This window comes from Hemiscyllium ocellatum, chromosome 47 (genome assembly GCF_020745735.1).
Source record: "Hemiscyllium ocellatum isolate sHemOce1 chromosome 47, sHemOce1.pat.X.cur, whole genome shotgun sequence".
Lineage (NCBI taxonomy): Eukaryota > Metazoa > Chordata > Chondrichthyes > Orectolobiformes > Hemiscylliidae > Hemiscyllium > Hemiscyllium ocellatum.
Window position 1 is genome coordinate 8,826,792 of NC_083447.1, and position 21,699 is coordinate 8,848,490.

Consider the following 21,699-nt stretch of genomic DNA (forward strand, 5'->3'; position numbering starts at 1 on the left):
CCCCTTCCCCTATCCCCATCCCCTCTCCCCATCCCCTCCCCGTCCCCTTCCCTCCGTCCCCTTCCCCGTCCCCTATCCCTATCCCCATCCCCTATCCCCATCCCCTATCCCCATCCCTATCCCCTCTCCCCATCCCCTATCCCCATCCCCTCTCCCCATCCCCTATCCCCATCCCCTATCCCCGTCCCCTGTCCCCATCCCCTATCCCATCCCCTATCCCCATCCCCTCTCCCCATCCCCTATCCCCCATCCCCATGCCCCATCCCCTGTCCCCATCCCCATCATATATCCCAATCCCCCATCCCATATCCCCATCCCATATCCACATCCCCTATTCCCATTCCATATCCACATCCCTATCCCCATCCCTATCCCCATCACCATCCCTATCCCCATCCACATCCCTATCCCCTATCCACATCCCATATCCATATCCCCTATTCCCATCCCATATCCACATTCCCCATCCCCTATCCCCCATCCCATATCCCCTGTCCCCATCCCATATCCCCTCTCCTCAACCCATATCCCCTATCCCCATCCCATATCCCCTATACCCTCTCCTCATCCCATTTCCCCTATACCCTCTCCCCATCCCATTTCCCCATCCCATTTCCCCATCCCATTTCCCCATCCCATTTCCCCATCCCATTTCCCCATCCCCTATCCCCATCCCCTATCCCCAATCCCATGTTCCCTATCCCATGTTCCCTATCCCATGTCCCCTATCCCATGTCCCCTATCCCCGTCCCCTATCCCCGTCCCCTGTCCCCGTCCCCTGTCCCCCATCCCCTGTCCCCCATCCCCTGTCCCCCATCCCCTGTCCCCCATCCCCTGTCCCCCATCCCCTGTCCCCATCCCCCATCCCCTATCCCCTGTCCATATCTCCTGTCCCGATCCCCTGTCCCCGTCCCCATCCCCTATCCCCTATCCATATCTCCTGTCCCGATCCCCTGTCCCCATCCCCATCATATATCCCAATCCCCTATCCCTATCCCATATGCCCTATACACATCCTCTATCCCTATCCCCATCCCCTATCCCCATCCCCTATCCCCATCCCCTTTCCCCATCCCCTTTCCCCATCCCCTTTCCCCATCCCCTTTCCCCATCCCCTTTCCCCATCCCCTTTCCCCATCCCCTATCCCCATCCCCTATTCCCATTCCATATCCCCATCCCTATCCCCATCCCTATCCCCATCCCCATCCCTATCCCCATCCACATCCCTATCCCCTATCCACATCCCATATCCACATCCCCTATTCCCATCCCATATCCACATTCCCCATCCCCTATCCCCCATCCCATATCCCCTGTCCCCATCCCATATCCCCTCTCCTCAACCCATATCCCCTATCCCCATCCCATATCCCCTATACCCTCTCCTCATCCCATTTCCCCTATACCCTCTCCTCATCCCATTTCCCCTATACCCTCTCCTCATCCCATTTCCCCATCCCATTTCCCCATCCCATTTCCCCATCCCATTTCCCCATCCCATTTCCCCATCCCCTATCCCCATCCCCTATCCCCATCCCCTATCCCATGTCCCCTATCCCATGTCCCCTATCCCATGTCCCCTATCCCCATCCCATGTCCCCTATCCCCGTCCCCTATCCCCGTCCCCTATCCCCGTCCCCTGTCCCCAGTCCCCTGTCCCTGTCCCCTGTCCCCCATCCCCTGTCCCCCATCCCCTGTCCCCCATCCCCTGTCCCCCGTCCCCTGTCCCCATCCCTCTGTCCCCCATCCCCTGTCCCCATCCCCTGTCCCCATCCCCTGTCCCCATCTCCTGTCCCCATCCCCTGTCCCCCATCCCCTGTCCCCCATCCCCTGTCCCCCATCCCCTGTCCCCCATCTCCTGTCCCCATCTCCTGTCCCCATCCCCTGTCCCCCATCCCCTGTCCCCCATCCCCTGTCCCCCATCCCCTGTCCCCCATCCCCTGTCCCCATCCCCTGTCCCCCATCCCCTGTCCCATCCCCTGTCCCCATCCCCTGTCCCCATCCCCTATCCCCTGTCCCCCATCCCCTGTCCCCCATCCCCTGTCCCCATCCCCTGTCCCCATCCCCCATCCCCTATCCCCTGTCCCCCATCCCCTGTCCCCCATCCCCTGTCCCCATCCCCTGTCCCCATCCCCCATCCCCTATCCCCTGTCCATATCTCCTGTCCCGATCCCCTGTCCCCGTCCCCATCCCCTATCCCCTATCCATATCTCCTGTCCCGATCCCCTGTCCCCATCCCCATCATATATCCCAATCCCCTATCCCTATCCCATATGCCCTATACACATCCTCTATCCCTATCCCCATCCCCTATCCCCATCCCCTATCCCCATCCCCTATCCCCATCCCCTATCCCCATCCCCTTTCCCCATCCCCTTTCCCCATCCCCTTTCCCCATCCCCTTTCCCCATCCCCTTTCCCCATCCCCTATCCCCATCCCCTATCCCCATCCCCTATCCCCATCCCCTATCCCCATCCCCTATCCCCATCCCCTATCCCCATCCCCTATCCCCATCCCCTATCCCCATCCCCTATCCCCATCCCTTATTCCCATCCCTTATCCCCATCCCCATCCCCTATCCCATATCCCCATCCTCTTCCCTGTCCCCATCCCCTGTCCCCATCCCCTGTCCCCATCCCCATCCCCGTCCCTGTCCCCGTCCCCATCCCCTGTCCACATCTCCAATACCCATCCCCTTTCCCCAATCCCCATCCCATATCCCCTATCCCCTTCCCTATCCTCTTCCTCATCCCCTATCCCCACCCCCTATCCCCATCCCCCTATCCCCTATCCCCCATCCCCAACCCCTATCCCCTATCCCCCATGCCCCATCCCCTATCCCCATCCCCTGTCCCCATCATATATCCCAATCCCCCATCCCATATCCCCATCCCATATCCACATCCCCTATTCCCATTCCATATCCACATCCCTATCCCTATCCCTATCCCGTATCCCTATCCCCATCCCTATCCCCATCCACATCCCTATCCCCTATCCACATCCCATATCCACATCCCCTATTCCCATCGCATATCCACATTCCCCATCCCCTATCCCCCATCCCCTATTCCCCATCCCCCATCCCATATCCCCTGTCCCCATCCCATATCCCCTCTCCTCAACCCATATCCCCTATCTCCATCCCATATCCCCATCCCATATCCCCTATACCCTCTCCTCATCCCATTTCTCCTATACCCTCTCCTCATCCCATTTCCCCATCCCATTTCCCCATCCCATTTCCCCATCCCATTTCCCCATCCCCATTCCCATCCCATATCCACATCCCTATCCCCATTCCATATCCCCTATCCCCATTCCATATCCCCTATCCATATCCCCTATCCCCATTCCATGTCCCCTATCCCCATCCCCATCCCCATCCCTATCCCCAAACCTATCCCCATCCCTATCCCCTATCCCTATCCCCTATCCCTATTCCCATCCCCATCCCTATCCCCTATCCCTAACCCCATCCCTATCCCCATCCCTATCCCCTAACCACATCCCATATCCACATCCCCTATTCCCATTCCCTATCCCCCATCCCCTATCCCCATCCATATCCCCATCCCATATCCACATCCCCATTCCCATCCCTTTTCCCCATCCCTATTCCCATCCCATATCCCCTAACCCCCATCCCCTAACCCCCATCCCCCATTCCCCCATCCCCTTTCCCCATCCCATATCCCCTTTCCCCATCCCATATCCCCTCGCCCCATCCCATATCCCCTATCCCTTATCCACATCCCCTCCTCATCCCCTCTCCCCATCCCATATCCCCTCTCCCCATCCCATATCCCCTATCCCTTATCCACATCCCCTGTCCCCATCCCCATCCCATATCCCCATCCCATATCCCCATCCCATATCCCCTTCCCATATCCCCTTCCCATATCCCCGTCCCCTATCCCCATCCTCTTCCCCGTCCCCTATCCCCGTCCCCTATCCCCGTCCCCTATCCCCGTCCCCTATCCCCGTCCCATATCCCCGTCCCCTATCCCCGTCTCCTATCCCCGTCCCCTATCCCCCGTCCCCTATCCCCCGTCCCCTATCCCCCGTCCCCCATCCCCGTCCCCCATCCCCGTCCCCCATCCCCCGTCCCCCGTCCCCCGTCCCCTTTCCCCCGTCCCCTTTCCCCCGTCCCCTATCCCCTGTCCCCTATCCCCTGTCCCCTATCCCCTGTCCCCTATACCCTGTCCCCTATCCCCTGTCCCCTGTCCCCTATCCCCTGTCCCCATCCCCTGTCCCCATCCCCTGTCCCCATCCCCTGTCCCCATCCCCATCCCATGTCCCCCATCCCCATCCCATGTCCCCCATCCCCATCCCGTGTCCCCCATCCCCATCCCGTGTCCCCCATCCCGTGTCCCCCATCCCGTGTCCCCCATCCCGTGTCCCCCATCCTGTGTCCCCCATCCCGTGTCCCCATCCCGTGTCCCCATCCCATATCCCTTGTCCCCATCCCTTGTCCCCATCCCTTGTCCCCATCCCTTGTCCCCATCCCGTGTCCCCATCCCCCATCCGCTATCCCCTGTCCCCATCCCCCATCCCCTATCCCCTGTCCCCATCCCCCATCCCCTATCCATATCCCCTGTCCCCATCCCCTGTCCCCATCCCTTATCCCCATCATATATCCCAATCCCCTATCCCTATCCCATATGCTCTATACACATCCTCTATCCCTTATCCCCATCCCTTATCCCCATCCCTTATCCCCATCCCCATCCCCTATCCCATATCCCCATCCCATATCCCCTATCCCATATCCCCATCCCATATCCCCATCCTCTTCCCTGTCCCCATCCCCTGTCCCCGTCCCCATCCCCTGTCCACATCCCCAATACCCATCCCCTATCCCCCATCCCCATCCCCCTATCCCCTATCCACCATCCCCAACCCCTATCCCCTATGCCCCATCCCCATCATATATCCCAATCCCCCATCCCATATCCACATCCCCTATTCCCATTCCATATCCCCATCCCTATCCCCATCCCTATCCCCTATCCCTATCCCCATCCACATCCCTATCCCCTATCCACATCCCATATCCACATCCCCTATTCCCATCCCATATCCACATTCCCCATCCCGTATCCCCCATCCCCTATCCCCCATCCCATATCCCCTGTCCCCATCCCATATCCCCTGTCCCCATCCCATATCCCCTCTCTTCAACCCATATCCCCTATCCCCATCCCATATCCCCATCCTCTTCCCTGTCCCCATCCCATATCCCCTTTCCTCATCCCATATCCCCTCTCCTCAACCCATATCCCCTATCCCCATCCCATATCCCCATCCCATATCCCCTATACCCTTTCCTCATCCCATTTCCCCTATACCCTCTCCCCATCCCATTTCCCCATCCCATTTCCCCATCCCATTTCCCCATCCCATTTCCACATCCCCATTCCCATCCCATATCCACATCCCTATCCCCATTCCATATCCCCTATCCATATCCCCTATCCCCATTCCATGTCCCCTATCCCTATCCCCTATCACCTATCCCCATCCCCATCCCCTATCCCCATCCCCATCCCTATCCCCTAACCACATCCCATATCCACATCCCATATCCACATCCCATATCCACATCCCATATCCACATCCCATATCCACATCCCATATCCACATCCCATATCCACATCCCCTATTCCCATCCCATATCCACATTCCCTATCCCCCATCCCTATCCCCATCCCTATCCCCATCCCCATCCCCCATCCCTATCCCCATCCCTATCCCCATCCCTATCCCCCATCCCTATCCCCTATCCCCATCCCCATCCCCATCCCCATCCCCATCCCCATCCCTATCCCCATCCCTATCCCCTAACCACATCCCATATCCACATCCCCTATTCCCATCCCATATCCACATTCCCTATCCCCATCCCATATCCCCATCCCCTATCCCCATCCCCTATCCCCATCCCATATCCCCATCCATATCCCCATCCCATATCCACATCCCCATTCCCATCCCTTTTCCCCATCCCTATTCCCATCCCATATCCCCTAACCCCCATCCCCTTTCCCTATCCCCATCCCATATCCCCTCGCCCCATCCCATATCCCCTATCCCTTATCCACATCCCCTGTCCCCATCCCCATCCCCATCCCATATCCCCTATCCCCATCCCCTATCCTCATCCCATATCCCCCATCCCTTATCCACATCCCCTCTCCCTCTATCCCCACTGCCCTCTCCTTCCCTCTCTCTATCCCTCTCCTGCCTCTGCCTCTCCCTGGTCCAGCTCTCCCGCTGCCATCCATATATAGACATTGCCGTGAATGCTGGCTGCTGATAGGCTGCGGCCGCTGCGCGACTCTTTGTCAACAAATGGCCTAGGAGCCTTTCGCTTTGCGGAGGCTTTTAGCGGAGAAGCTGCTGCATTGCTGCCTGGCCCCCCTCACCTTCACCCAGGGACTGTGTGTGTGTGTGTGTGTGTGTGTGTGTGAGAGGTAGGGATAGACAGAGAGGGAATGAGTGTGGAAGGAGGCAGCGCGGAGATGTCAGATCGCGCAGCCCGCTGCAGGAGCTGAAACATTTCAGTCTCTCTCTCTGTGTGTGTGTGTGTGTCTCTCTCTCTGTTCATTGCAAGACCTTCCCACCTCGGGCCTGCAGCAGATGGCAGAGCAGGGGACTAGATTAGCTGCCATCCTGCACAGGACGCACCACACTTTCTTTGTGATGAAGGTAAGAAGATCTGAGCTCTTTGCAATCAAGATCCTTGCTCTTTATTTGTATGTGTGTGTGTGTGTGGCTGGAGTGGGGTTAATACTGTTGCTGCTGCCTCTGTGTACTTGTAGGAGACTGGAGTCCCCCCTTTTTTATTTTGCAGACTCCCTCTTGTCGGTGTGTGGCTTATATTTTTCTCTCTGCAGTCCAGATAATCCCTGCTTTGCAAAAAAAAAATGCTCCATGTTTTTGTGAAGCTTTTCAGTCCATCTCCTCTTTACTGAACTCCATTTTCCCAGCACTTTCTGCTGGTCTGTTCTGCTGTTTCAAGTGCTCATCTCAATATTTCTCAAAGGCACTGAGTTCCAGAACACCCACTCCTCTGGGGCATTGAGGGGACGACTTAAGATAAGCATGTGAATATGCAAGGTATGGAGGGGTATGGACCAAGGGCAGGCAGAAGGGATTAGTTTAATTTGGCGTCATATTCACTACAACATTGTGGGCTGAAGAGCCTCTTTCTGTGCTGTGTTGTTCTGCATTCTCACAGTGATATGCCTCAAATCTCCTCTAAACCTCACAGTAAAACCCTTCTCTTCCCCTCTCCGTTGACCTCAGGGGGAAAGTTTCTCTGTATCTGCCCACCTGACCCCCCCCCATCTATGCCCCCTTGTAACTGTCTTGTACATCTCAATCAGGATTTCCCACTCACTGTTTTCCCCAGCCCTGGTCACCTTTCCACCGGGACCCATTCCTTGCCATTCGCTTGGCTCTTAATTTTTGTGTTTTACAGTCTTCCCTCCCCAGCCCCATCTCTCCCTCAGCAGTGGGGTCTGCTGGGGTTTGTGAGGACCCCTTCCAAGGATTTCTGAACAGTGTGGAGGCTGCAACACACTTTCCTTTCGAGCGAGAGAGATTAATGTGTAACGCTTTCTCTGCTCAGTCCACTAGCTGCTTCGGGTCTCCCTTCCAGCTGAAAGATAACGCGTCCGGGTTGTAATAATTTGATGCAGTTTGCTTCCACCGCGCTGTTACTTATTTATTTCCCATCCCTCCCGTCACTGGCGTCGAGGAGATGAAATCAGAGGCTTGATCTCTCCACACGGAGAGTGACAAGTCTTGGCGGGTAGGTAGGTGGGTGGGGTACAGTCTGCGATTAAAGTTTTGAGTTTGTCAGGAGGGAAGCAGGGACCGGGAGAGTCGTTGTCCGACAGTGCAGGATTGCGACGTCGGAACTGATTCAGGTGTGAGGTTGCGGATCAGTGTAGCGTAACGTTTAAACCACAGCCATCGATCCGTCCAGCTCTGTGACTGTGGGGCCTGTGTCAGAGGTCATGACTGGACTTAAGGCTGAACTCAACAAGATGGCCTCATGGTTCCGAGCTGAAATCCGATCAGTACCAGTGACTCATGTCATTGGCTCAGGTGGTGGGGGAGGGGGCTTTGAAATGGGACCCTTTGGATTTTATTTTGCTTTCCTCCCATGTGGAAGGGCCCCAGTATCAATGCCATTGAGGCACAGTTGTACTGATTCGTATCATCCTTACTCTCACCCTTGGAGAGATTGCACTTGATGAAGGCGAAAAGCAAGGACTATCAGCCCATCCCACCATGCTAGCCCTCCATCGTGCTCTCTCTCTCTCACACACACAGGCACACACATTCTCTCTCTCTCTCTCTCACACACACACAGGCACACACATTCTCTCTCTCTCTCACACACACACACACAGGCACACACGCACACACACACTCTCTTGCGCAAACACTCTCTCGCGCAAACACTCTCTCACGCACACGCTCTCTTTCTCACGCACACACTCTCACACACACATTTTCTCTCTCTCATGCGCACACTTTCTCATGCACACATTCTCTTTCTCACGCACACTCTCTTGCGCACACTCTCACACACACACATTGTCATGCACACTCTCTCACGCACACGCGCTCTCTCACGCACACATTCTCACTCTCACGCACACATTCTCTCTCTCACGCACACACTCTCTCTTTCCCACGCGCACTTTCTCACTCTCTCTTGCGCGCACACTCTCTCTTGCGCGCACACTCTCTCTCACACACGCACACTCTCTCTTTCTCACACGCACACTCTCTCTCACACGCACACTCTCTCTCACACGCACACTCTCTCTTGCACGCACACTCTCGCGCGCACACTCTCGCGCGCACACTCTCTCTCTTACACGCACACTCTCTCTCTCACACACGCACACTCTCTCACGCGCGCGTACTCTGCCTCTCACGCGCGCGTACTCTGCCTCTCACGCGCGCGTACTCTGCCTCTCACGCGCGCGTACTCTGCCTCTCACGCGCGCGTACTCTGCCTCTCACGCACTCTCTCTCGCGCGCACACTCTCTCTCTCGCGCGCACACTCTCTCTCTCGCGCGCACACTCTCTCTCTCGCGCGCACACTCTCTCTCGCGCACACACTCTCTCGCGCGCACACACTCTCGCGCGCACACTCTCTCTCTCGCGCGCACACTCTCTCAAGCGCACACTCTCTCAAGCGCACACTCTCAAGCGCACACTCTCTTTCACACACGCACACTCTCTCACACACTCGCGCGCGCACTCTCTCTCGCACACTCTCTCTCTCTTACACGCACACTCTCTCTCTCTCACACACACTCTCTCACGCGCGCGTACTCTGCCTCTCATGCGCGCGTACTCTGCCTCTCATGCGCGCGTACTCTGCCTCTCATGCGCGCGTACTCTGCCTCTCATGCGCGCGTACTCTGCCTCTCATGCGCGCGTACTCTGCCTCTCACGCGCGCGCACTCTGCCTCGCGCGCACACTCACTCCCTTGCGCGCACACTCTCTCCCGCGCGCACACACTCTCTCTCGCGCGCACACTCTCTCTCTCGCGCGCACACTCTCTCTCTCGCGCGTACTCTCTCTCTCGCACACGCTCTCTCGCGCGCGCACACTCTCTCGCGCGCGCACACTCTCTCGCGCGCACACTCTCGCGCGCGCACACTCTCTCGCGCGCGCACACTCTCTCTCGCGCGCACACTCTCTCGCGCGCGCACACTCTCTCGCGCGCGCACACTCTCTCGCGCGCGCACACTCTCTCACATGCACACTCTCGCGTGCACACTCTCTCTCTCTTGCACGCACACTCTCTCTTGCACGCACACTCTCTCTCTCTTGCACGCGCACTCTCTCTCTCACACACACGCACACTCTCTCACGCGCGCGTACTCTGCCTCTCACGCGCGCGTACTCTGCCTCTCGTGCACTCTCTCTCTCGCGCGCACACATTCTCTCTCTCTTGCGCGCACACTCTCTCTCGCGCGCACACTCTCTCTCGCGCGCATACTCTCTCTCGCGCGCACACTCTCTCTCGCGCGCACACTCTCTCTCGCGCGCACACTCTCTCGCGCGCACACTCTCTGTCGCACGCACGCACACTCTCTCGCGCACACACTCTCTCTCTCGCACACATTCTCGCGCGCACACATTCTTTCTCGCGCACTCTCATGCACACATTCTCTTTCTCGTGCACACATTCTCGTGCACACTCTCTCTCACGCGCGCACTCTCTCTCTTACGCGCGCACTCTCTCTCTGTCTCACGCGCGCACTCTCTGTCTCACGCGCGCACTCTGTCTCTCACGCGCGCACTCTCTGTCTCTCACGCGCGCATAGTCTCTCGCGTGCACACTCGCGCACTCTCTCGCGCACACACTCTCTCGCGCACACACTCTCTCGCGCGCACTCTTGCGCATTCTCACGCACACATTCTCTTTCTCATGCACACATTATCTCACGCACTCATTCTCTCTCTCACGCGCACACTCTCTTTCCCAGGCGCACACTCTCTCTCTTACACGCGCACTCTCTCTGTCTCTCTCTCTCTCTCTCTCATGCGCGCACTCTCTCTCTCTCACACGCGCACTCTCTCTCTCTCACGCCCGCACACTCTCTCTCACACGCGCGCGCACTCTCTCTCTCAAGCGCGTGCACTCCCTCTCTCACGCGTGTGCACTCTCTCTCTCTCTCGCGCGTGCACTCTCTCTCTCTCACGTGCGCGCACTCTCTCACGCGCGCGCACTCTCTCTCTCTCACGTCCGCACTCTCTCTGTCTCTCACGCCCGCACTCTCTCTCTGTCTCTCACGCCCGCACACTCTGTCTGTCACGCCTGAACTCTCTGTCTCTCACGCGCGCACTCTCAGTGTCTCACGCGCGCACTCTCAGTGTCTCACGCGCGCACTCTCAGTCTCACGCGCGCACTCTCAGTCTCACGCGCGCACTCTCAGTCTCTCACGCGCGCACTCTCAGTCTCTCACGCCCGCACTCTCAGTCTCTCACGCCCGCACTCTCAGTCTCTCACGCCCGCACTCTCAGTCTCTCACGCCCGCACTCTCAGTCTCTCACGCCCGCACTCTCAGTCTCTCACGCCCGCACTCTCAGTCTCTCACGCCCGCACTCTCAGTCTCTCACGCCCGCACTCTCTGTCTCTCACGCCCGCACTCTCTGTCTCTCACGCGTGCACTCTGTCTCTTGCGCGCACACTCTCTCGCGTGCACACTCTCGCGCACACTCGCGCGCACTCTCTCTCTCTCTCGCGCACACACTCTCTCTCGCGCACACTCTTGCGCACTCTCACGCACACATTCTCTTTCTCACGCGCACACTCTTTCCCAGGTGCACACTCTCTCTCTCTCTCACGTGCGCACTCTCTCTCTTACATGCGCACTCTCTCTCTCACGCGCGCTCTCTCTCTCTCTCACGTGCGCACTCTCTCTCTCACGCCCGCGCACTCTCTCTCTCTCTCATGCCCGCACTCTGTCTCTCACGCCCGCACTCTCTCTCTCTCTCTCATGCCCGCACTCTGTCTCTCACGCCCGCACTCTCTCTGTGTCTCTCACGCCCGCACTCTCTCTGTGTCTCTCACGCCCGCACTCTCAGTCTCTCACGCGCGCACTCTCAGTCTCTCACGCGCGCACTCTCAGTCTCTCACGCGCGCACTCTCAGTCTCTCACGCGCGCACTCTCTCTCTCTCACGCGCGCATTCTCTCTCTCACACCTGCACTCTCTCTCTGTCTCTCACGCTCGCACTCTGTCTCTTGCGTGCACACTCTCTCTCGCGCACACTCTTGCGCACTCTCACGCACTCTCACGCACACATTCTCTTTCTCATGCACACATTATCTCACGCACTCATTCTCTCTCACGCGCACACTCTCTTTCCCAGGCGCACACTCTCTCTCTCTCATGCGCGCACTCTCTCTCTCACACGCGCACTCTCTCTTTTACACGCGCACTCTCTCTCTCTCTCACGCGCGCACTCTCTCTCTCACGCCCGCACACACTCTCACGCGCGCACTCTCTCTCTCTCACGCCCGCACTCTCTCTCTCTCTCACGCGCGCACTCTCTCTCTCTCACGCGCGCACTCTCTCTCTCACGCACACACTCTCTCTCGCACACACTCTTGCGCACTCTCACACACACATTCTCTTTCTCATGCACACATTATCTCATGCACTCATTCTCTCACGCGCACACTCTTTCCCAGGCGCACACTCTCTCTCTCTCTCTCTCTCTCACGCGCTCTCTCTCTCTCTCTCGCTCGCGCGCTCTCTCTCTCTCTCTCACACGCGCTCTCGCTCGCGCGCACACGCGCGCTCTCTCACGCGCACGCGCGCTCTCTCTCTCTCTCTCGCACGCGCGCTCTCTCTCTCTCGCGCGCGCGCTCTCTCTCTCTCTCGCGCGCGCTCTCTCTCTCGCGCGCGCGCTCTCTCTCTCACGCGCACGCGCGCTCTCTTTCTCTCTCTCACACGCGCGCACGCGCGCTCTCTCTCTCTCGCGCGCGCGCTCTCGCTCGCTCTCGCGCGCGCGCTCTCTCTCTCGCTCGCTCTCGCGCGCGCACTCTCTCTCTCTTCGCGCGCTCTCTCTCTCTCTCTCTCGCGCGCGCGCTCTCTCTCGCGCACGCGCGCTCTCTCTCTCGCGCACGCGCGCTCTCTCTCGCGCGCGCTCTCTCTCTCTCTCGCGTGCACACTCTCTCGCGTGCACTCTCTCGCGCACACACTCTCTCTCGCGCGCACACTCTCTCTCGCGCGCACACTCTCTCTCGTGCACACTCTTGCGCATTCTCACACACACATTCTCTTTCTCATGCACACATTATCTCACACACTCATTCTCTCTCTCACGCGCACACTCTCTTTCCCAGGCGCACACACTCTCTCTCACGCACGCGCTCTCTCTCTCTCTCTCTCTCTCGCGCGCGCGCTCTCTCGCACGCACACACTCACGCGCACACTCTCTCGCGCATACACTCGCGCATACTCTCGCGCGCGCACACACTCTCGCGCGCACACTCTTGCGCACTCTCACGCACACATTCTCTTTCTCATGCACACATTATCTTAAGCACTCATTCTCTCTCGCGCGCGTGCTCTCTCTCACGCGTGCGCTCTCTCTCTCTCACGCGCACGCTCTCTCTCGTGCGCACTCTGTCTCTCACGCGCGCACTCTCTCTCTCTCTCTCGCGCGCACTCTCTCTCTCTCACATACGCGCTCTCTCTCGCACACTCTCTCTCTTGCACATGCACACACACTCTCTCTCACACTCACTGACATGCACACACTCTCGTTCTGTCACGCATGCTCTCTCTCGCACTTGCACGGTCTCTCACACACACTTGCCTTGCCTTGCCTTCTCGCTATCTCACACACTCACATTCACACCCATCAGCCCCCATTGTGGAAATGGGCTCAGTACAGTCCCAGGTCCGTGCTGAGTCAGTGGACATGACTGACAGTGTCAGTGCTAGCTTGCCCCCATTCCTTTTCTTGTTCATAAAAAAAAGTCGTACATTTACGTAGCGACTTCCAGCCTCCTCAGAGCACCTTGGAACCAATGGAGTCATTTTGAAGGGGAGTCACTGTTGTAAGAAACAACAGCCAATAGGTGCACAGCGAACGCTCAGACTGAGCAATGTGGCAATAAGACTGTATGGGGCAGAAGGAGGCCATTCGGCCCATCAAGTCTGCTTCAACATGGCTGATATAATTCTCAGCCCCATTCTCCTGCCTTCTCCCTGTAATCCTCAAACCCCTTCCCAATCAAGAACCTATCTGTCTCTGATTTAAAGACACAATGACATGGCCCCCACAGCCCTCTGCGGTAATGAGTCCCACAGATCCCCCACCCTCTGGCTGAAGACATCCCTCCTCATCTCCATCCTAAAGGATTGTCCCTTCACTCTGAGGCTGTGCCCTCGGCTCCTAATCTCTCCGACTTGTGGAAATATCTTCTCCGCGTCCATTGTTATCTAGGCCTCTCCCCATTCCATACATTTCAATCCGGCTCCCTGTCACCTTGTTAAACTCGGAGTCCTCAGCTATTCTTGGATCAGTTATGCTGTTAACTGGGGGATAAATATTGACCAGAATTCTCCTGCTCTTTAAAATAGGGCCACGGGGTCTTTTATATCTCCTTGAGTAGGCAGAGAGGGCCTCAGTTTACTGAAGGGTTGCATTTCAGTAAAACAAATAAGGGCTTATACAGTTAATGGTAGGGCCCTGGGTAATGTTATCGAGCAGAGAGTCCTAGGGGTTCAGGTACATAATTCTTTGAAAGCTGCATCACATAATAGACAAGGTGGTTAAGAAGGTGTTTAGCACGCTTGCCTTCATTGCTCAGAGTGTAGGAGTTGGGACGTCATGTTGAGGTGATATTGGTGAACCTACTTCTGGAACACTGTGTCCAGTTCTGGTCACCCTGTTACAGGAAGGATATTATTACTTTGGAGGTGGTTCAGAGAAGATCTCTCAGGATGTTGCCTGAACTAGAGGGTTTGAGTTATTAGGAGAAGCTGGACTTCTCTCAACCTACTGCACTCCAGTGAGAGGTTTATAAAATTGTGAAGGGCAAGGTGAATAGACAAGGCCTTTTTCCCTGGGATGGGGGATTTCACAACTGGAGGGCATATTTTTAAGATGAGGGGAGAAGAATTTAAAAAGGTACCTGATGGGTCACTTTTCACATACAAACTCTTTCTGTGAAAATGAACTGCCAGAGGACTTGCAGGTATGGATGCAACATTTTGGACGGGAACATGAATGGGAAATGTTTGGAGGGAAATGGGCCAAATGCAGACAGATGGGATTAGATTAGTTTGGGAAATCTTGGTTGGCATGGACGGGTTGGGCTGAAGGGTCTGTTTCTGTGCTGTATGACTCTATCTCATCTGAGATGTCTTCAATCTTAAAAATCTCACAACACCAGGTTATAGTGCAACATAACTAGCTTTCGAGGTGCTGTTCCTTCATCAGGTGATGAAGGAGCGATGCTCCGAAAGCTAATGCTTCCAATTAAACCTGTTGGACTATAACCTGGTGTTGTGTGATTTTAAACTTTGTACACCCCAGTCCAACACCGGCACCTCCATATCATGTCTTTAATCTTGATAGAGCAGCACTCCCTCAGTACTGCACTGGAGTATCAGTGGAGATTTTTGTGCTCAGGCCCTGGAATGAGACTCGACCCTAAACCGTGTGGTTCAGAGGCAGTACCATGACTGACAGCCAGAACACTGTCTCGTTGACCCCTCAGGAATTGGGCTAGTAAATATGGAGCAGGGTGAGTGCTTCGGCAAGGTGGGAAGTAATGATCAAACATGGTAGAAGGAAGGTTCTGGAATTGGTTATTGCTGCGACCGTGTGCCAGTTACCCACCTTGCAGCTCCAAGTCTGGTCTGTGCACCCTAACCTCTGCTGTGGTTTGGAGTCATGGGAACAGACCCTTCGGCCCAACCTTTCCATGCCAACCAGATTTCCCAAACCAAACTAGTCCCATTTGGCCCATATCCCTCTAAACCTTTCCTATCCACATACCTGTCCAAATGTCTTTTAAAACATTGCACCTGCATCTACCACTTCCTCTGGAAGTTCATTCCACCCTCAGTGTGAAAACAGGTTTCCCCCCCCCTCAAATCTTTCTCCCCTCACCTTAGAAACATGCCCCTTAATTTTGAACTGCCCCTACTTTGGGGAAAAGACTTTGGCTATTCATCTTATCTGCGCCCCTCCTTGTATAAGCCTCAATAAGGTCATCCCTCAACCTCCTACACTCCAGGGAAAACATCTCCAGCCTCTCCTCATAACACAAGCCCTCCATTCCCAGCAACATCCTGGTAAATCTTTCCTGAACCCTCTCGCTTAATAATATCCTTCCTATAATAGGGTGACCAGAACTGGACACCGCCTCCAGACGTGGTTTCACCAATGGCTTGTCCAAGCTCAATGTCATGTCAGTATGATTTGTCCTGTGGAACTATAAGCCTAGTTTTCTCTCCACCATTCTCCATCCCGAGTTCCGAGTCAGTAGTTTCCTCGTGTCTTGACTCTTTTGGGTTAGATTAGATTAGATCCCTACAGTGTGGAAACAGGCCCTTCGACCCAACCAGTCCACACCGACCCTCTGAATAGTAACCCACCCAGACCCATTTCCCTTTGACTATTGCAACTAACACTGTGGGCAATTTAGCATGGCCAATTCATCTTTGGACTGTGGGAGGAAACCCACGCAGACACGGGGAGAATGCGCAAACTCTCCACAGACAGTCACCCGAGGCTGGAATCGAACCTGGGACCCTGGTGCTGTGAGGCAGCAGTGCTAACCACTGAGCCACCGTGCCGCCCTACTTCCCCAGAACCTGATTTTAGATTAAATTACTTACATTAGATTATTTTACTTACAGTGTGGAAACAGGCCCTTCGGCCCAACAAGTCCACACCGACCCGCCAAAGCGCAACCCACCCATACCCCTATATTTGCCCCTTACCTAACACTGCGGGCAATTTAGAATGGCCAATTCTCCTGACCTGCACATCTTTGGACTGTGGGAGGAAACCGGAGCACCCAGAGGAAACCCATGCAGACACGGGGAGAGTGTGCAAACTCCACACAGTCAGTCGCCTGAGGCGAGAGTACAGTTGGAGTACAGTTCCTCAGGCATTGAATCCCATGTGGTACAGTTCTCTGGACCCCATCTCCCTTTTAACATCTGCCCTACTTCCTCAGGAAGCTGAAGAAATTCAGCATGTCCACAAAGACTCTTGACCAGTTTTTACAGATGCACCATGGACTGCATCTCAGCTTGGTTCGGCAACTGCTCTGCGCTGTAAGAAACTCCAGAGAGACATGAACACAGCCCAAGTCCATCACCTCCCATCCATTGACTCCATCTACACTTCCCACTGCCTCGGGAAGGCAGCCAACATCATCAGAGACCTCTCCCACCCTGGTTATACTCCCTTCCATCAAGCAGAAGATACAGAAGCTTAAATCCACGTACTACCAGATTCAAGAACAGCTTCTTCCCTGCTGTTGGCAGACTTCTGAATGGACCTTTCAAGTTTTAAATTGCAGTGTTGATCTCTCGCTTTGTGCATTGTGACGCACTCTGTTCTGTTCCCCTGTTGCACTTATCTGCACACAGACCAAAACTTTTCACTGTACCTAGGTACACGTGAAAATAATAAACCAAATGAAAAATATTGTCGGCTGTGTTCCGTCTGGGTGGGAGAAAGTAAGGTGCAGGTTTAAGCTCAGGTGGCCACACTTCCATGCTGTACATCTCTACGACAGTTGAAAATGTGTTGCTGGTTAAAGCACAGCAGGTTAGGCAGCATCCAAGGAATAGGAAATTCGACGTTTCGGGCATAAGCCCTTCATCAGGAATGAGGAGAGTGTGCCAAGCAGGCTAAGATAAAAGGTAGGGAGGAGGGACTTGGGGGAGGGGCGATGGAGATGTGATAGGTGGAAGGAGGTCAAGGAAGAAGCTCTCTTCCTCCCTCTACAAGGATTTCAGTGAGTCTCTCTCTCTCACTGCACCCCCCAGGTCATCTCCTCTGCACAGAAACTCTTCTGGCCTATCACCCTCACCTTGACCTCCTTCCACCTATCACATCTCCATCGCCCCTCCCTCAAGTCCCTCCTCCCTACCTTTTATCTTAGCCTGCTTGGCACACTCTCCTCATTCCTGATGAAGGGCTTATGCCCGAAACGTCGAATTTCAACACATTTTCAACTGTGATCTCTACGACTGTATGACTTTGAGCTCATAGCGTTAGTAAGCACATCCCTTCAGTGATCCTCCTCCCATCCTCTCCCACTCGACCAGCGCCCCAGCCTCCACCGTCGCTATGTTACTCCCTGCACCATCAGTCCTCAGCAGACGCAGAGTGAACCATCCCCACAATGTGCTGCAGTAATTCATCAAAGCTCCTTTGACAGCACCTTCCACACAGACAGAAGTAAACCCTTCTGTCCAACCAGTCCACGCTGAATGTAACCCCAAGCTAAACTAGTCCCACCTGGCTCTTATCCCTCCAAACCTTTCCCATTCATGTACTTATCCAAATCTCTTCTAAACGTTGTAATTGCACTCCCATCCACCACCTCCTCAGGAAGTTCAGTCCACGTGCAACTACTCTCTTGCATGAAATAAGAATGGTCTTTTTAAAATTTCTCTCCTCTCACCTTAAAAAAAATGAGGGCGGCAGATGCTGGAGAGTGTGTTGCTGGAAAAGCGCAGCAGGTCAGGCAGCATCCAAGGAGCAGGAAAATCGATGTTTTGGGCAGGAACCCTTAATCAGAAATGAATAAAAATGTGCCCCCTAGTCTTAAGATCCCCCATCCCAGGGAAGAGACAACTACCATTAACCATATCTATACCTCGTATGATTTTATAAGCCTCTATCAGGTCACCTCTCAACCTTCTATGCTCCAATGGAAAAAAGCCCCGGCCTATCAACCTTTCTTTATAACTCAAACCATCCATACCTGGCAACATCCTGGTAAATCTCTGCCGAACCCTCTCCAGCTTAATAATAGCCTTCCTATAACAGGGTGACCAGAAATGGACACAGTACTCCAGAGTAGTGATGTCCTGCTGTAATTGTACAGGAGCTTAGTTAGACTGCATTTGGTTTGAACCAGAGGATTGTTCTGTGAAGGGGAATAAGGAAAACTGGGCCTGTACCCTCTAGAATTTAGAAGAATTGAGAGAGAACTTTATTGCAAGCTATAAAATATGTCAAAGGATGGACAGGGTTGGTTTACGTAAGATATTTCCCCAGTCAGGAAATCCAGAACTAAACGACACTTTAAAAATAAGTGAGGTGGTATTCAGGCTCAAGATAAGGAGAATTGTTTATGCTTGGCGGTGGGTGAGGGGGTGAATCTTTGGAATTCTCTCCCCCAGGGAGTTGTGGAAGCTCAGGGTTGTGAGTATGTGTAAGGTAGAGATTGATGGTGTGTTGATTATCGATGTGTGAATGTTTGAGGGAATATTGTTGGTGAAAATCGTCAAAGTGTTCCATCAGCAGTGATTGTATTCACTCCACAGGCCGGTCTCCCATCACTGTTTGTTCACACATGGAGAATCCCTGACACTGACCCAGCTCCCTCAGAGCCAGCTCTCAGAGTGGTCAGAACCTCTGACACTCCTGTTTATATCTGTCAGCTGTCAGCATGGCCCAGTCAGGGTCTACCTGGCTGATCAAATTGATGGGCTGAATGGCTTGCTTAAGTTGCTGACGGCCTGCGCTGTAAGCAGGGGGGAAAAAAACCTAACTTGCTCGTTTTCCGTACGGAACGTGGTTGAGGCTCAAACTCGGATTGTGGGAGCAGAAATTGGAAGATCTGTCCTGGTTTGAAGCGGGTGGAAATGTTTACAGTGGTCCTCACAGAGTCCTGTGGTCAAACAGCCCAGTCAATGGCTTAGCTTGGACACACTGAGCAATAGGGACTCTGACAGGTTATGATAACTGAATGTTTTCGCTCTGACACTGACTAGCACTGAGGAGAATTCGTTTAGTTTGTATATCATCGCTTCCCAAAGCTTTTTGGAGAAAGTGAGGTCTGCAGATGCTGGAGATCAGAGCTGAAAATGTGTTGCTGGAAAAGCGCAGCAGGTCAGGCAGCATCCAAGGAACAGGAGATTCGACGTTTCGGGCACAAGCCCTTCATCAGGAATGAGGAAAGTGTGTCCAGCAGGCTAAGATAAAAGGTAGGGAGTAGGGACTTGGGGGAGGGGCGATGGAGATGTGATAGGTGGAAGGAGGTCAAGGTGAGGGTGATAGGCCAGAGTGGGGTAGGGGCGGAGAGGTCAGAAAGAAGATTGCAGGTTAGGAAGGCGGTGCTGAGTTCGAGCTTGTAGAGGGAGGAAGAGAGCTTCTTCAAGGAAGGCATCCTTGCAAGAGGATTCTTGTAGAGAACTCAGCACCGCCTTCCTAACCTGCAACCTTCTTCCTGACCTCTCCGCCCCACCCCATTCCGGCCTATCACCCTCACCTTGACCTCCTTCCACCTATCACATCTCCATCGCCCCTCCCCCAAGTCCCTCCTCCCTATCTTTTATCTTAGCCTGATGGACACACTTTCCTCATTCCTGATGAAGGGCTTGTGCCCGAAATGTCGAATTTCGTGATCCTTGGAAGCTGCCTGACTTGTTGCGCTTTTCCAGCAACACATTTTCAGCTCCCAAAGCTTTTTCCCCACTTGACCTCATTTTGAAAGTTGAAAACTGCTTGGGGGAGCTGTGAGGCTGGGGGTGGTTTTTGGGAACAGTGTCTAATCTTCGGGCAATTTTTTTTCTTTCGCAACCTCCCCTTTTCGTTAGCTGATTCTGAAGCAGGTATCAATCGCATTATTGAAAAGAACTTGGGGATTTTGGAACTTTTCAAAACATGTTCACACTGTGGACCAGCATTCATTGCCTACCCCTAATTACCCAGAGGGAGTTAAAAGTTGACCATGATGCCGTGGGTCTGGGGTCACATGTTGGTCCAGACCAGGTAAGGCTGGCCATTTCCTTCCTTGAAGGACATTAGTAAATCAAATGGGTTTTCCCAACAATCAACACCAATTTCATGGTCATCATTTGACTTTTAATTGAACCTAAAGTCACTTTCTGGCATGGTGGGATTTGAACTCTGGTCCCTAGATCCTTACCTGGGTCTCTGGATTAATAGCTGAAAATGTGTTGCTGGAAAAGCGCAGCAGGTCAGGTCAGTGGATGCTGCCTGACCTGCTGCGCTTTTCCAGCAACACATTTTCAGCTCTGATCTCCAGCATCTGCAGACCTCACTTTCTCCTCTCTGGATTAATAGTCCACTGATAATACCACTAGGCCACTGTCTTCCCTTGGTCAGGACTCCATGGAGGTTACTGACGTCCAGGAACTCTCGAGATCCGAACCCCATCTTGCAGCTCCACTATGTATCAATCCCTATGGATTGGTGAGGCCCCACTCTAGATTAAAGTCATGATATGGAGATGTCAGTGTTGGACTGGGGTGGACAAAGTTAAAAATCACACCACACCTGGTTATAATCCAACAGGTTTATTTGGAAGCACTAGCTTTCGGAGCGCCGCTCCTTCATCCGGTAACTAGTGGGGCAGGATCATAAGACACAGAATTTGTAGCCAAAGATTACAGTGTCACGCAACTGAAACAATATATTGAATGAGGAGAAAGTGAGGAATGCAGATGCTGGAGATCAGAGTCAGGAGTGTGGTGCTGGTAAAACACAGCAGGTCAGGCAGCATCCAAGGAGCAGGAGAGTCGACGTTTCAGGCATAAGCATTTCATCAGGATTCCTGATGAAGCGCTTATGCCCAGAACGTCGACTGTCCTGCTCCTCGGATGCTGCCTGACCTGCTGTGCTTTTCCAGCACCACACACTCAAATATATTGAACAAACTTGCACTGCTGTTAAGTCTTTCATCTTGTAGACTGGGTTTCAGTTTATTAATATGTAAATCCCAAAGCTTCATTTAAGTCACATTCTTGAGATAACTTAAGGTTTCGTAAAAAAAGGGTGACATCTGAGCTCAGACAGTGTATTCAAGGTGTGAGGTTAGAGTCTGTATTCCAATCTTGAGTCAGACTGGTTCTGTTTCAATATATTGTTGCAGTTGCATGACACTGTGATCTTTTGCTGTAAATTCTGTGTCTTA

The 21,699-nt window shown here is 54.2% G+C and overlaps 1 protein-coding gene across 5 annotated transcripts in view; it reads left to right on the forward strand.

Moving 5' to 3' along the window:
* LOC132836677 (F-box only protein 46-like) overlaps window positions 1–21,699 on the forward strand; it is a 46,480-nt gene that overhangs the window by 17,288 nt on the left and 7,493 nt on the right. Inside the window, exon 1 of one of the 5 annotated variants that reach the window (XM_060856067.1) lies at window positions 6,348–6,713. The exons of the other annotated variants lie outside the window; for them this stretch is intronic. The gene's annotated coding sequence lies outside the window, so the exon portion shown is untranslated. Of the gene's footprint in view, window positions 1–6,347; window positions 6,714–21,699 lie in introns of those variants that run through there. 5 annotated transcript variants of the gene reach the window in all.